The sequence below is a fragment of the Patella vulgata genome, chromosome 4 (assembly GCF_932274485.2).
Source record: "Patella vulgata chromosome 4, xgPatVulg1.2, whole genome shotgun sequence".
In the NCBI taxonomy this organism is placed as follows: Eukaryota; Metazoa; Mollusca; class Gastropoda; family Patellidae; genus Patella; species Patella vulgata.
In genome coordinates this window covers 8964474-8978310 of record NC_065882.2, presented here as the reverse complement: position 1 = coordinate 8978310, position 13837 = coordinate 8964474, and the positions used below count along the sequence as shown (strand labels likewise).

The window sequence follows — 13837 nt, the reverse complement described above, 5'->3', positions numbered from 1 at the left end:
AAGTTATGGTGACCGAGTGATATCTCATTGTAACCTGGAGTAATTTAATAATGACTGTAAAACAACAAACTCTAAGGACGGTCCGAGCCTCATAAACCTAGCAACCAGGAAACACTGGTCAGAAATATCAGCAAATTGGATATATTTGAAGTCAAGTGCGTGTAGTTTGCAATAAAATCTTGTGTACAATAGAGTCATTTATTGGTTGGCACGAAAACGTTTATTAACCAGATTGAGTCGGAGCTTGAATCTAATTAATACCTGTCGAGAAATAAAATGAGGCTAATATTAGATGCATTAAGAAAAGTCAAGAATACACCCAACTGTTAAATACGGTATTTAGGGCTGCAACTTTTAATTGGGACACTGTATAATAAACAAGCATAACTATGAGGTGCCTGGATCCATTAATGAGTTCGGGGTTGGTGGGAAATGATTCAGAAGTATGTACGTGCTATTCGCAACCATTCATTTAGGATTAGGGCAATTCTTTTATGGCGAAACTCTGTATAATAAACAAACACAATGATGTTTTAAAAGGTAATCGTAAATCATAAATACAGCATTTAGGGTTAGGGTAACCTTTTATTAGGACACTTTACATAATAAACAAAGAGAGAGAGAGAGAGAGAGAGAGAGAGAGAGAAAGAGAGAGAGAGAGATGGGGTTTAACGTCCACTCAACACAAACTAGGTCATTTCGAGACTAACACATGGTTCAGATTTATTTCAATAATTCGCCTGCGCGTAGGGGTCTTTAGCAGTGGGAGGAAACCGGAGATTGTACAGGTGATCCTACTCCTACAGCCGGGGAATCGAAACCACGCCAGTTGACTCAATGACAGACCTTATGATACAGCGCGCACGTGCTAACCATTTGTCCATACCCCCCCCCCCACCACGCTCTATAATAAACAATTACAATGAAATCTTGGTAGCTAATGTTGGCATTTAGTAATTGGAACATAATCAAATAACACACTTTTATGGAATGAAACGTCGCAGTGAAATAAACCATAGTAATTGTTATTCCATAAAGGTGTGTTATTTGATTAGGTCAATAATGCTTATGAATCATCAATATACTATTGATGATTTATCTCGCTCTTACAATTAGCATCATCACGGGACAGGTGTGTCTATTTTAAATATATCGATTCTACATTAAAGGGACATCATGCGGGAGTAGATAAAGAGCTGACAGTTCTCAATATACTAGTTAAAAACAAGATAATGTAAAGGGAATTTGCGGAAAATTTCAGTCAAATTGATCCACTCTGAACCGAGATTTTAGCTTTTGAATTTTAGGCCTAGTCTCGATCATCATTACTAAAGTCGGTACGATAAAAAAAACATAGCCTCGATTATCCATTTTTGGAATAAATCATCAATGAGCGTTGAGCAGCAAATCGGATTCAAATCCAGTAAATATCGCAGGCTAGCGATGACATTGAGAGTTGATTATGGTCTGGATAAGTTAATCAATGTCTAATTAATAATTTAGATAACATTTCAGGCCCAAATAAAGACCTGCAATAGGCAGATTTAGCTCTTGCATAGTGTATGTTTAAGTTACAAAAGACCTCCCTAGAAAGAAAGGCCTGCAATAGGCAGATGTTTAAGAGCAAGAAGATGCCTGAAACGTGACTAGTTAGGATAACATTTCATTTCTTCGATCTGTCTTTTATTAAAACCATTAGTTCATTAGTGTTATGCAAGGGTCGTAATTGATAATATATCGTCGATAAATAATGACGGACAACTCCTTTTAACATCCAAGTATTGGATTCTAATCGATTTCTCACCATCTTGTATACTAGTGTTTCCAAACTATTTATGTCTTAAACATACATTATGCAAGAGCTAAATCTACCTATTGCAGGTCTTTCTTTAGGCCTGAAATGTTATCTAAATTATTAATTAGACATTAATTAACCTATCCAGGCCATTATCAACTCTAGATGGCAGCGCTAGCCTGCGATCTTTAGTGGATTGTAAGCCGATTTACTGCATAACTTTCCTTCTCGATTAAACGATTAATTGGATAATCGAGACTATGCTGTTTATCGTACTGAATTTAGTAATGATGACCAAGGCTTATGGGAATTTCAGTCGCTTAGTTCTCGGTTCATCGTGGATCGATTTGAATGGAATTTTCACCAAATTGCCTTTACATTATCTAGTTTGTAACTATGATAGTGAGAACTGCCAACTCATTACCGAATCTCCCATAATGTATCTTTAAACTAGCGGTTGACCCGGTATATGAATGATATAGCCATAAAGGGGAAGTAGCATAACTCTGAAACCGGAATTGGTGGGCCAATGCCACCTAACCTATGTTACTTTCCGGTCCGAGCTACCCCTACACACCAAATGTCAGCCTCGGATAGGCCCTAGTGTAGCCGCCAAACCTGAACAGAGAGACGAACAAACGACATTCACAAATATTAGTATTTCAAATACAGATGTGGCGTCATCCTTTGATGTTGGCGTTCAATATGGCGTTTATTGTTGCTATACAAAAAACAAAAGTTTCTATATGAATCTAATCAATTTCTTTCTTTTTTGTTGTTTTGTTGGGGGTATTTTTTTCTAAAATGCTGGCGGGGGGGGGGGGGTAGCACTTGCGCGCTGTATCATCAGGTCTGTCATTGACTACTGGCGTTCTTTCGACTCTCCGGTTGTACGTGAGAAGGAGTAGGGTCGCCTGTCCAACGTCGTGGGTTTTCTCTGGGTCCTCCGGTTTCCTTCCACTGCTATAGACCCCTACGCACAAGCGTATTGTTGAAATAAAATTGAACCATATGTTAGTGCCGAAATGACCTAGTTTGTGTCGAGTGGACGTTAAATACATTCTAACGAAACTATTTATAGGGTAGTTATTTCCAATACAAGTATGACACGAGGCAAGTACTGAGCAAAACCGCTTATTGTCTGCCAGCTTGACTTAGGGGAGGGGGAACATTGAGGTGTTTAAGCGTACAACAGACTCTGTACTTATAGGGCGGAAAAGGAAGTTGGCAGACGATAATTCACGAATTGACTTCGCCTTCAATATGCATGGCAAATAGACAGTACGTAACGAAAATAAATTCTGAAAATGGGCCCTCCCTCAATGAAGTTACATGACAAACGTGGTTTCTAAAAAAAAAAGCTTTTTTTACACATCTTGGGGTATTTCCTCGCGAATACAATGTTTTAAGAGGGACTTGAAGCAAATTTTTGACAGATTAATTAGTCCAAATATATCATCAAATCAACCAGTTTGTACGCGGGGAGGCATCTTTAATAAAAAATATTAACAGCCCATTTGCCAAGCATGTGATATGATAATCTGGTTGTTAGCGATAAAATAGGTTATGGTGACCGATTGATATCCCATTTTAACCTGGAGTTATTTGAGAGCTATTGAAAAACAAATGTAAAATAACATTAGCTAATTATGCTATGAAGTCCTTCAAGCTGTCGCACAGAAAGCGCGGTCCATTCAACAAGGACATTCCTCCCGGTTGGACCAAAAACCGAGGTTCAGTGTCCTGTCAGCTGGAATTCAATGAACCGTTGTTGGAGTTGGTGCCGACAAATAGGACCTTAAACCCCATTTCGTTTCATATGTATGTCGCACAGAAAAGGTAGCCCAATTTCAGAATCAACACAATAAACGGTTCTTATAAACAAATTAAACCTGATAACGTGAATAAATAAAGATAGGTTGTCGTACAATGAAATATGCACCTAGATTAGCCAATTCTCGAAGGGGGTCTTTAACGGTTGCCGCAATAGACAACGCAGTCCAACTCAAACTGTCGCAACTTCGTGGGTTTCCTCCTCCAGTATCATCCTGCTCTAAAAGGCCCCTACGTGCAACCTGATTGTTTAAATAAAATTGTCCCGAAAAGACCTGGTCTCTCGCTCTCTCCCCCCCCCTCTCTCTCTCTCTCCAAATACAAGCGGAATCTCAGAGTAAATATGAATCCGTTCGCACCGGGTATGCAGGCAGATATGCACATCAGACAACTTGACAGTGGGAATGTGAAAATGCGTAGGCTGAAACACAATCTGATTAAAATAGATCTATATTTCGTTTCGTTTTTTTATATACTTTCGATGGCCTCTGGTACATGAAGATCTGATCGGTTGTAGTGGAAGGTCGCATCAGAGATCATACGAACTTTGAATTCCTATGACGTCAGACATTTGATTAACCAATTAATGTTGGTGTTTCTAGTGGTTTACCCAAAGTTCCGCGCACGTAACGCCAAAAAACTCGCCGTAACAGACCATTTCATTGACTTAATCCCTCACATCAATGGGTTATATAACGACTCTCCCAGATATTAGTGTAATAAAGACAAGTAAAACAAAATTTTGAACTATAATAATACGAAACGAAATAGGATATGTGTTTTAACAAGATTGAAACAAGATTGAAACACAAAAAATGTCCCACATAATACGCTTCATTATCCCAGGGTTATATAACGACTCTTCCAGATCCTAGTGTAGTAAAGACAAGTTAAACAAAATTTTTAACTATAATAATACGAAACGAAATAGGATCTGTGTTTTAACAAGATTGAAACACAGAAAAATTTCCCACATAATACGCTTCATTATCCCAGTTTGTGCAGACATGTAGGACGTTAAACCACGATTAATGTTAAGAGCGCATTTGTCTCCTTTTGCATGGTGGTAGGGTATTTTGTGAGGGGAGTCACGATGGCCCCCGTGAGTAAGCGACTGGCTCACAAATCCGGAAGTTCCGAGTGGAGAAACCTTGCAACCGTGTGTTCCAAAAAGGGTACGCCTACACAATCTGGAAGCGTATGGAAAGCAAGTACGTGCGGTTTGAAATATTATCCTTTATTGGTTGGCACGAAAACGTTAATTAACCAGATTGAATGGAAGCTTGAATCTAATTAATACCTGTCGAGAAATAAAACGAGGCTAATATTAGATGCATTAAGAAAATAGCCAAGAATACAAGAATAACTGTTAAGGTAAACATTGGTCCGTGAATCCTGGTAATTGAAGAAATATGTTGAAAAGAGCAAAGCGTGGTATACTAACAGTTATCTCATCCAGTAATTAGTGCTTCTAGATAAAGGAATGAGATTTAATGTGTAATTATTTTGAGGGTAAAAACAATACACGTTTATACTCGTACAAAAATTATGCATCGAGTAAAGTTTCCGGCTTGTGAAGAGAGGAGAGAGAGAGAGAGGGGGGGGGGGTAACATCCACTCGGCATAACGTCCAGGTAACGTCCACTCCGCAAACACTCGGTCTTCTCGGGACTAAAATGAGGTTCACTTTTATTTCAGTAATCTACTTACGGGTTGGGTTGTTTAGTAGTGCGGGAGGGGACGCCGCAGAACCCGTAGCAAACCCACGGGGTTAAACAGGCGACCTCATTTCTTGTCATGTACAAGCCTGGGTGTTGACATACATTATAATCACATGTTAGACCACTTAACAAGGAAGGCGGCGCCTACTTCCAACTATCAATTTTCTTTTATAAACCCAAATCTAGGTTTTGTACCATTTTAAAGTTTATACAATTTATTTGGTTTTTATTTCATTTCCATCCTTCATAAACTTCCATAAACTTAAACGTGACAAGGAGTGAGAAACCCACGTCGTTGGACAGGCGACCCTACTCCTTGTCGAAACCATGCCAGTTGACTCAATGACAGACTTTATGATACAGCGCGCACGTGCTAACCATTCAGCCCCCCCCCCTCCCCGGAGCAGAACAATAGGACGTTATACCCCATTTCATTTCATTTCATTTATATATATGTACAGTATATGGATACGACATTCACGTTTTTTGGCGGATATATCACACTATGGGTATCATTAGTTGACGACTCTGTTGATGTAAATTGTTTTATATACACTAAGCCGCTTTGACAAGGCGTAAATGTCAATCTCATCTGTGCAGCAATTATACGCATTTGGATAAATGGTAAGTTAATAGCTAGAGGAACACACACAGCGATTGTGGAGGTACAAAAAGAAACGCTACAAAATATGCGGGATGACATTTAACGCAATATAGTGTTTTAAAGCTGCAATTTCATATTTTTAAGTTATATTTTTAAAATTTATTAAAATAAAGCCTTAAAATAGATGGTATCCATAAACCGTCCTACCTTGTTAAAGAATAATCCTATTAATCCTATAAGTCACTATTGCCAGCTGAGAAATTGACAAAAATATCATTTTCAACTTCAAATTCCAACGTTTGAAGGTAGCTAATGCATGGAGGCAATAGGAAAACAAGGGAGGTAATTCTGTTATTATTTCCTGTGTCAATGATTTTTAAGAGTGGGAAATAATGCCCATGGTCGTAAAATAGTGAGTTGATAACCTATTGAGCAAAAGACATAGAAATAATTATGTTTTGACTTTCTTAGAAAATATGAAATTATCGCTTTAAAGGATTCAACAAAGGATTCAACCCTCTAGTGTTTGGAACCTAAAGCATATATGAAAGATACATTAAAGTACTTGCAGATCTCACTATAATAGTTAAAAACTAGTTAAAGTAAAGGGAATTTGCTGAAAATTTCAGTCAAGTTGATCCACTCTGAACCGAGAATTTTGCGATTGAATTTTGGGCCTAGCCTCGATCATCATTACTAAAGTTGGTACGATAAAATACATCGTCTCGATTATCCCGTTCTTGATTTAATCTTGAAGGAGCGTAGAGCAGCAGATCGGATCCTAATCCAGTTAATATTTCAGACTAGCGATGACATCGAGAATTGATTATGGTCTGGATAAGTTAATTAATGTCTAATTAATAATTTAGACAACATTTCAGTTCTAAAGAAAGACCTGCAATAGGCAGATTTAGCTCTTGCATAATGTATGTTTTATAAACGGTAAATGTATTCGATAGAATTATGTCTAGTTTATTTGATAATGACTAGACAGTCCTAGTCCAAACGCCGTAATTAGGGATGTTAGTGCAATAGGGTGAACACGTGCCGTTGTTTTAGACCAGTGATTCTCAACCAGTGTGCCGCTAGATCTTCCTAAGTGTGCCGCGAAATTTAGAACGACACACTTAAGAAAATGGGTAAAACCACGTAACCACAGTTGAGTATTCACCTGTGTCTACTGGTAAGTTCATAGCTGTGTTTTTCTTTATTTAGTTTGAGTCATTCTATGTGTCTATGACTAGTCTGTGCCTACGGCTGTATGCCGTCTATGACTTGCCGTGTTTTTATTTTGCAAAATTCAAATATTTTCCACATATATTTAGCCAGGTGTGCCGCTATTTTTTTTATTGTAATTTCTAATCTATTATATCCGGCGAAATGCGCGAAGTGTCCAAATTGAATGACAGTCGCTTGAGTCTTATTAGTCCAGTCTATATCGGGAGTACGGTTCGACCATAGGCATTTGACACTTCATTTCTGGTTAGATGTAAACAGGATTAGCGTTAATTCCAACCCTAACCCTAACCATGGACCTAGCCCTAAGGCTTACTCTAAGCTAAATCTCGCCAACAATCACGTGCCCTAACCTTATTTACATTTCAGCGACCATGACGAAAACTGAGATGGCCTTAACAAATAGATATAGCACTTCACTTCTGTACTCACGTTTTGCCTTGTTCTTGTTAAAACGATGGCAAACACTAAATTTATAATTGTTCAACGTGTCTTTCATATAGCCCATATGTCACGGTAAAACAGCAAGCTCCATATTTATTGATTTAAATTGACCAATATTAAATTCTGATTCGTGTTTTGAATCATGAAATTATAAGAAATATTAAGTTGGAGGTCTGGCTACTTTAACAACACCAGAATGCTGTGATGCATGATTACCAGTTAAGTGATCGTACACAAAGGTCGTAACATTTTAAATGTTATTAAACACTATTATCCTAAATATTTCTCTTTGTGTTTGAACCTTGTTGAACCACGATGGATTAATCAATTTGACTTTGGCTCGCTAACATCGAGGTCCGTGTTTGATACCAAAGTTCCTCGGATTCCGGCATGATTTCCCCTTGTCCAAGACACATTGATGTCCTCGGGTTCCGGCGTGATTCCCCCTTGTCCGAGAGACACAGGAGGTATAGGCGCTGGCTTGCTAACATGGAAGTCCGTGTTTGATAACGAGGTTGGCCGAGATTGTCCCTTGGATTCCGGCGTCAGACACAAGAGGGAGAAGGGGCTGGTCATGAACGGTGTGTAGATAAACCGAGGTCCCGTAGACACGTAACAGAAATTTTGCATAGACGTAATGAACCCATAACCGCCCTGGCAAATGTAGCAAGTTCTAATTTTAATTGGGCTTGTCTCCAAAGAGAATGTGAATTATATTAAAATGATCAGCTTTGAAGCAAGGCATGGATAGACGTTGCTCCATTGCTCCTCTCTATACAGAACAGTCCAAATTCTGCAATTTTCAAAAGACGTCTCTAGGTTTTATTTTTTTGCAACCTAATGTCATGATATTTTATCATGTAATTCACCTACTCGTATCTAATACTGTAGACTCAGTGGTGTAGAGGGGTTTCGTGATGTCCTGGCACTATTGATTGTATTCCCCAATACTCAAGTATAGGGCTTAGGGAATATTATATGCCCCAATACTCAAGTATAAGGCTTAGTACTCACAAATGTGAGATAGGAGATATTGTATGCTCCAAGACTCAAATATGGGGCTTAGGGAATATTGTATGCCCCAAGACTCAAGTATAGGGCTTGGTACCCACAAATGTGAGATAGGGGATGTTGTGTGCCCCAAGACTCAAGTATTACGCGAGGATTACGTTCCTAATCCTCCGTCATTTAAACATACATTATGTAAGAGCTAAAACTGCCTATTACAGGTCTTTCTTTAGGTCTTTAATGTTATATAAATTATTCATTAAACATTAATCAACTCTCGATACCATCGTTATCCGTCGATATTTAGTGGATTTGAATACGTTTTGTGATGATGAAATAACCGTAAAAATGGATAATCGAGACTTTGCTTATTATCGTAACAATAATTGTGGTAATGATGATGGAGGCTGGCCTAAAATTGACTCGCTAATATCTCGGTTTAGAGCCATGCAATTTGACTATTTTTTTAATTATTATAGCGAGAACTGTCAGCTCTCTATCTAATCTTACGGAATGCCCGTTTAACATTGATACGAGCGTAATTTCAAATTATTTCAGTCTTTGCTTGGATAACCCACCTTGTTTGGGTGGATTCCCAGGAAACCACTCCATTTGTCACTGTATAGACTATGTTCAGCATTATCTGTTTTGTACTTTTATTAAACCCGCCTATTTTATTTATCACAATTATTATTGCAAATAACCACAGAGGCGTTAAAAATGAATGAATCATTATTGTAATGTGCCTCAGAAGAGTTAAAATGGAAAGAATGTTCAGCGATACAGAAAATAAAATGGTTATTATTATTTTATGTGGCGTTTATTTAGAATACAACGTCATGCCAGCTCTTCTCAATATTACAGTACAGGCGTGGGAAAAATACATATTTCTGCTTTTAGTCTTTCAGCTGGTGGCTCGGTTAAACCAGCAATAAGTCTATGTTATTTAATACACCTATCGCTACTGTAAGACGTCACACGGTGGTTATCTCGTCTTTATTATCACCGTCAGTGCTCAGAACTAAGAGAGAGATAGAGGAGAGAGGGGGGGGGGGTAGGGTTTAACGTCCACTCGACACAAGCCAGGTCATATCGGGATTAACACACGGTTCAATTTTATTTCAATAATTCGCTTGCGCTTAATGGTCTTTTGCAGTGGGAGAAAACCAGAGGACCCGAAGAAAACCCAAGAGGTTGGACAGGCGACCCTACTTATTGTCACATACAACCGGGGAATCGAAACCACGCCAGTTGACTCAATGACAGACCTTATAATACAGCGCGCACGTGCTAACCATTCGTCTACCCCCCCCCCCCACACACACCCGAATTAAGTAACGAAATGAAATGAAATGGAGTTTAACGTCCTACTGTTCTGCTCCAAGTGGGCTAATGAAGACAGACATCCGGCATGCAGTATGTCCGGGCAGTGGCGCTACGGTCTACTGTTATATCGAAGTCCAACTGGCAGGTGATCTTTTACGTGTATGCTAATGTGTATACGGGTCCTTGTACCCCTCCCCCGTCCTGCACCACTGACAAGGGGAAACCACAAGCGTGTTCGTGACTCCTGTTCGTGACTAGCATTCGTTTTCTCTAGAAACTTCGGGGTTCTCCTAGTTCTAAAGACCTTATAACTTATAATTATATACGTGTTTAATTATATAAAGCACAAACGGATTGGGATTATCGTAACGAAATGTACCATTTGTCCCACAATGGCCTAGTCAGTGTTAAATGAACCTAGTATCTTAATGTATCGGGGCCCTTGGTACCAAGCTGTCAAGGCACAAGGGTCTCGAATAAAATGTCTAGGGTTCGAACCGCAGCTTTAGTTTTTACTTATCAGTTGTAGCCCTAGAGGGTAGTCGTTCGGATTGGACGAAAAATCGAGTGTCCGGCACTTTGCGCACATGTGAAGAATCCTTTACAGCTCAGACAAATCTCTCTCTCTCCCGCTCTCTCTCTCGCTCTCGGGGGGTTGGATGTCCGAATTGTCAGCACGTGCCCGCTGTATCATGCGGTCTGTCATTGAGTCAACGGTTGTACGTGACAAGGATTAGGGTCGCCTGTCCAACCTTGTGGGGTATCTCCCGGTCCTCCGGTCTCCTCCCACTGTGCTAAAGACCCCTACAAGCAAGCGAATTACTGAAATAAAAATGAACCATGTGTTAGTCCCGAAATGACCTAGTGTGTGTCAAGTGGACGTTAAAACCCACTCTCTCTCTCTCTCTCTCTCTCTCTCTCTCTCTCCGACTTTCCCTTACAATTAAAATTTAAAGTGGACTCCCTTGGAGTGGGAGTAACCTGGCAAACATTTATCTTGCTTTATTTTAAAATTACTTTATTTATGACAGTGAAAATATAAAATAATACTGAATGATAACATCAACAACTGTTATTGTGCCTTGTTATGGTCAACAGGATCAGCTTATTATAGATTATAGATCATTAATCAACTTAGTGATTCACCACCTGAACATTTCACTAATCCTCAATTTTGTGATCTGTTCTTGTTACCAAGATAAGATACTTACTTATAGAACATGACAATAAATACCTCACAGAGTTTAATTAGCTGATTTTTGGTCAATAAATAGCTTAAAGGATCATCGACTGCCCAGGATTTGTATTAAACCTTTGCCAAATAAACTATCGCCAAGTCAGAATTCGTGTTTATTTCATGTATATATGTGTGAATATCAATTATTCATGCACAACGCCATTGAATACATAATGAGCGTTAAATTATATTCAATGATCATTAAACATAATGCGTTCCAATGGACAGTCCAGTCAACAATAAACATTCAACATAATTCAAACGTACGAAATGAATAATGGACAGTCCAGTCAACAATAACAAAACGTTTATACAGAGCGTGAACGCATTATATTCAATAAACATTGAACATAAACGTAAGGAATGAACGCATTATATTCAATTACATTCGACATAAACGTACAAAATGAATAATGGACAGTCCAATCAACAAATAAAGACTGTTTATACAGAGCGCGAACAATATTCAATAAACATCCAACATAATTCGTTCCAACGTACGGAATGAATAATGGACAGTTTAATTAACAATAAAAGGCTGTTTAAACAGAGCGCGAACGCATTTCACTGATTAACTATTGAATTTGCCCGGGTTTTGGCCGAAATAACACAGTTATACAGTTCGATAGGAATATGATACAAGAAAATGGAGAAGTGGTTTGCCTGGTGATTATAAATCCCTAATGTTTACCATTGCAGGGCCTTAACTAGCTCAGAGCAACGGGGAAGGGGGGTGGGGGTCTCAGGGGTGCTGTAAAATTGACGGACACTGTATATCTAGTTTTTTTATAGTCGCCAAATTGTTTTATTTTTGATCGCAAGGAGTACGGATCGCCTCCTTAATTTCTTGAGTTTTCTCCGAGCCCTACTGCACCCACCCACCCCACTTCACCCCAGAAGACCCCTACACATGCTAATTATGAAAATAACGATACATGATATGTTAGTCCCAAAATAACCAAGCGTGTGTTTAGTGGACGTTAAACACTCCCCCTCTCCCCCGGCTCGCTGTACTTTCTAACAAGATCGTTTCCACCAGAATAATACGACGAGGTGTAATCTTTGAATGGCATTTAGCGATTGAACATAATATAACACAACACAGTTCTATGGATAACAATTTGTATGCTTGATAACGACCAGTAAATTCATGTCGAAACGTCGTGTGTGTATAATATAGTGATTGTTATCCATAGAACTGTGTCGTGTTATACAACCAGGTGATGAGACAATTACATAGTTATGACTAACATGTGTATTTTGCACCTTTTGACGGAGAGCGGTGAAATGAAGCATAGCGACCTGTGCATAGAAAAATATTGTTATCGTGATCTCACTTACCTGAACAACCAGTTATTAAAAATGAATTGAATTAGTCCCCAAATAACCTAGTTTGTATTCAGTGGACGTTACACACACACTCTCTCTCTCTCTCCCGAGCGACCTGCACATCGACATTTTAAATATTATTATTGTAATATCTCACTTACCTGAACAACCAGTTATTAAAAATGAATCAAATTAAAAAGCATCTGTTAACAGCCACTTGATAAAGGTAACAACCAATAAATCGTGGACGTTACACCCTCTCTCTCTCTCTCTCTCTCTCTCGAACGACCTGCACATCGTCATGTTAAATATTGTTATTGTAATATATCACTTACCTGAACAACAATTTATTAAAAATGAATTGAATTAAAAAGCATCTGCTAACAACCACTTGATAAAGGTAACAATCAATAAATCGTCATCGATGTTTACAAATTGTCCACAGAAGAAATACAAAGTTCACAACAATATCCGTTCCGTAAAAAGCCTACGCAATAAAAAATCAATTCACAAAAAAAATCGTCTATAACTTAATTAACAATGTTTTAACACCCTGTTTGGTAAATAAACAACTAAATGTCACCAATCCACAAAACAAACTTTTAACTATTGGTGCGTTGAGACAGGATGTAGCATCGGTCTCTACTAACTGTTAACTAAAGACTACTGTGTATAGAGTGTCTGGGCGCGATTGTATTATAAAAATAGCTAACTCTGAACCAATGTGGTGCCACCTCTACAACTGCAGGCATACATGAAATCGTATACATAGAATAGATATGTATATACATGTATTAAGTTCATTGGGATAGCATATTAACTAGTGTTTCAGCGTGTCAATCCGTTAACAGGAGGCGGAGTCAAAGACGCCTGTTGGAATCTTCGCTTGTCTTTTATTCAGCAGGGAGTCACGGTGGCTAAGTGTGGGTAAGACACTGCCTCGCTAGCCTGTTGATCGCGTGTTCGATCCCTGCATTGACCTAGAATGTTTATCGGGATTTTCAGACGTGGTTTCCCCTTGTTGGTGGTGCAGAACGGAAGGCCTGACAAGGACAGCTGTCTAGTCGTTCGGATGAGACGAAAAACCGAGGTCCCGTGTATACATTGGCGTGTACGTAAAAGATCCCTTGGCTGAGGGAATTCGATATAAGAGTAGGCCATAGTGCACTGTATCGCGTATGCCCGTCTTCATTAGCCCAGTCGAAGCCGAACAGTAGGACGTTAAACCCCATTTCAATTAATTTCTTTATTCAGCATCAATATATACGTTTATCAAATGACGATAAAGTAAGAAGAAGAATCGT

General features: G+C 38.8%; 1 protein-coding gene across 2 annotated transcripts in view; it reads right to left on the bottom strand.

The window, feature by feature from the left end:
* LOC126819105 (orexin receptor type 2) overlaps positions 1-13174 on the bottom strand; it is a 117686-nt gene extending 104512 nt beyond the window's left edge. For both annotated transcript variants that reach the window (XM_050546975.2, XM_050546970.2), the window contains exon 1: positions 12869-13174. The gene's annotated coding sequence lies outside the window, so the exon portion shown is untranslated. The remainder of the gene's footprint in view (positions 1-12868) is intronic.
* Positions 13175-13837: the final 663 nt, after the last annotated feature.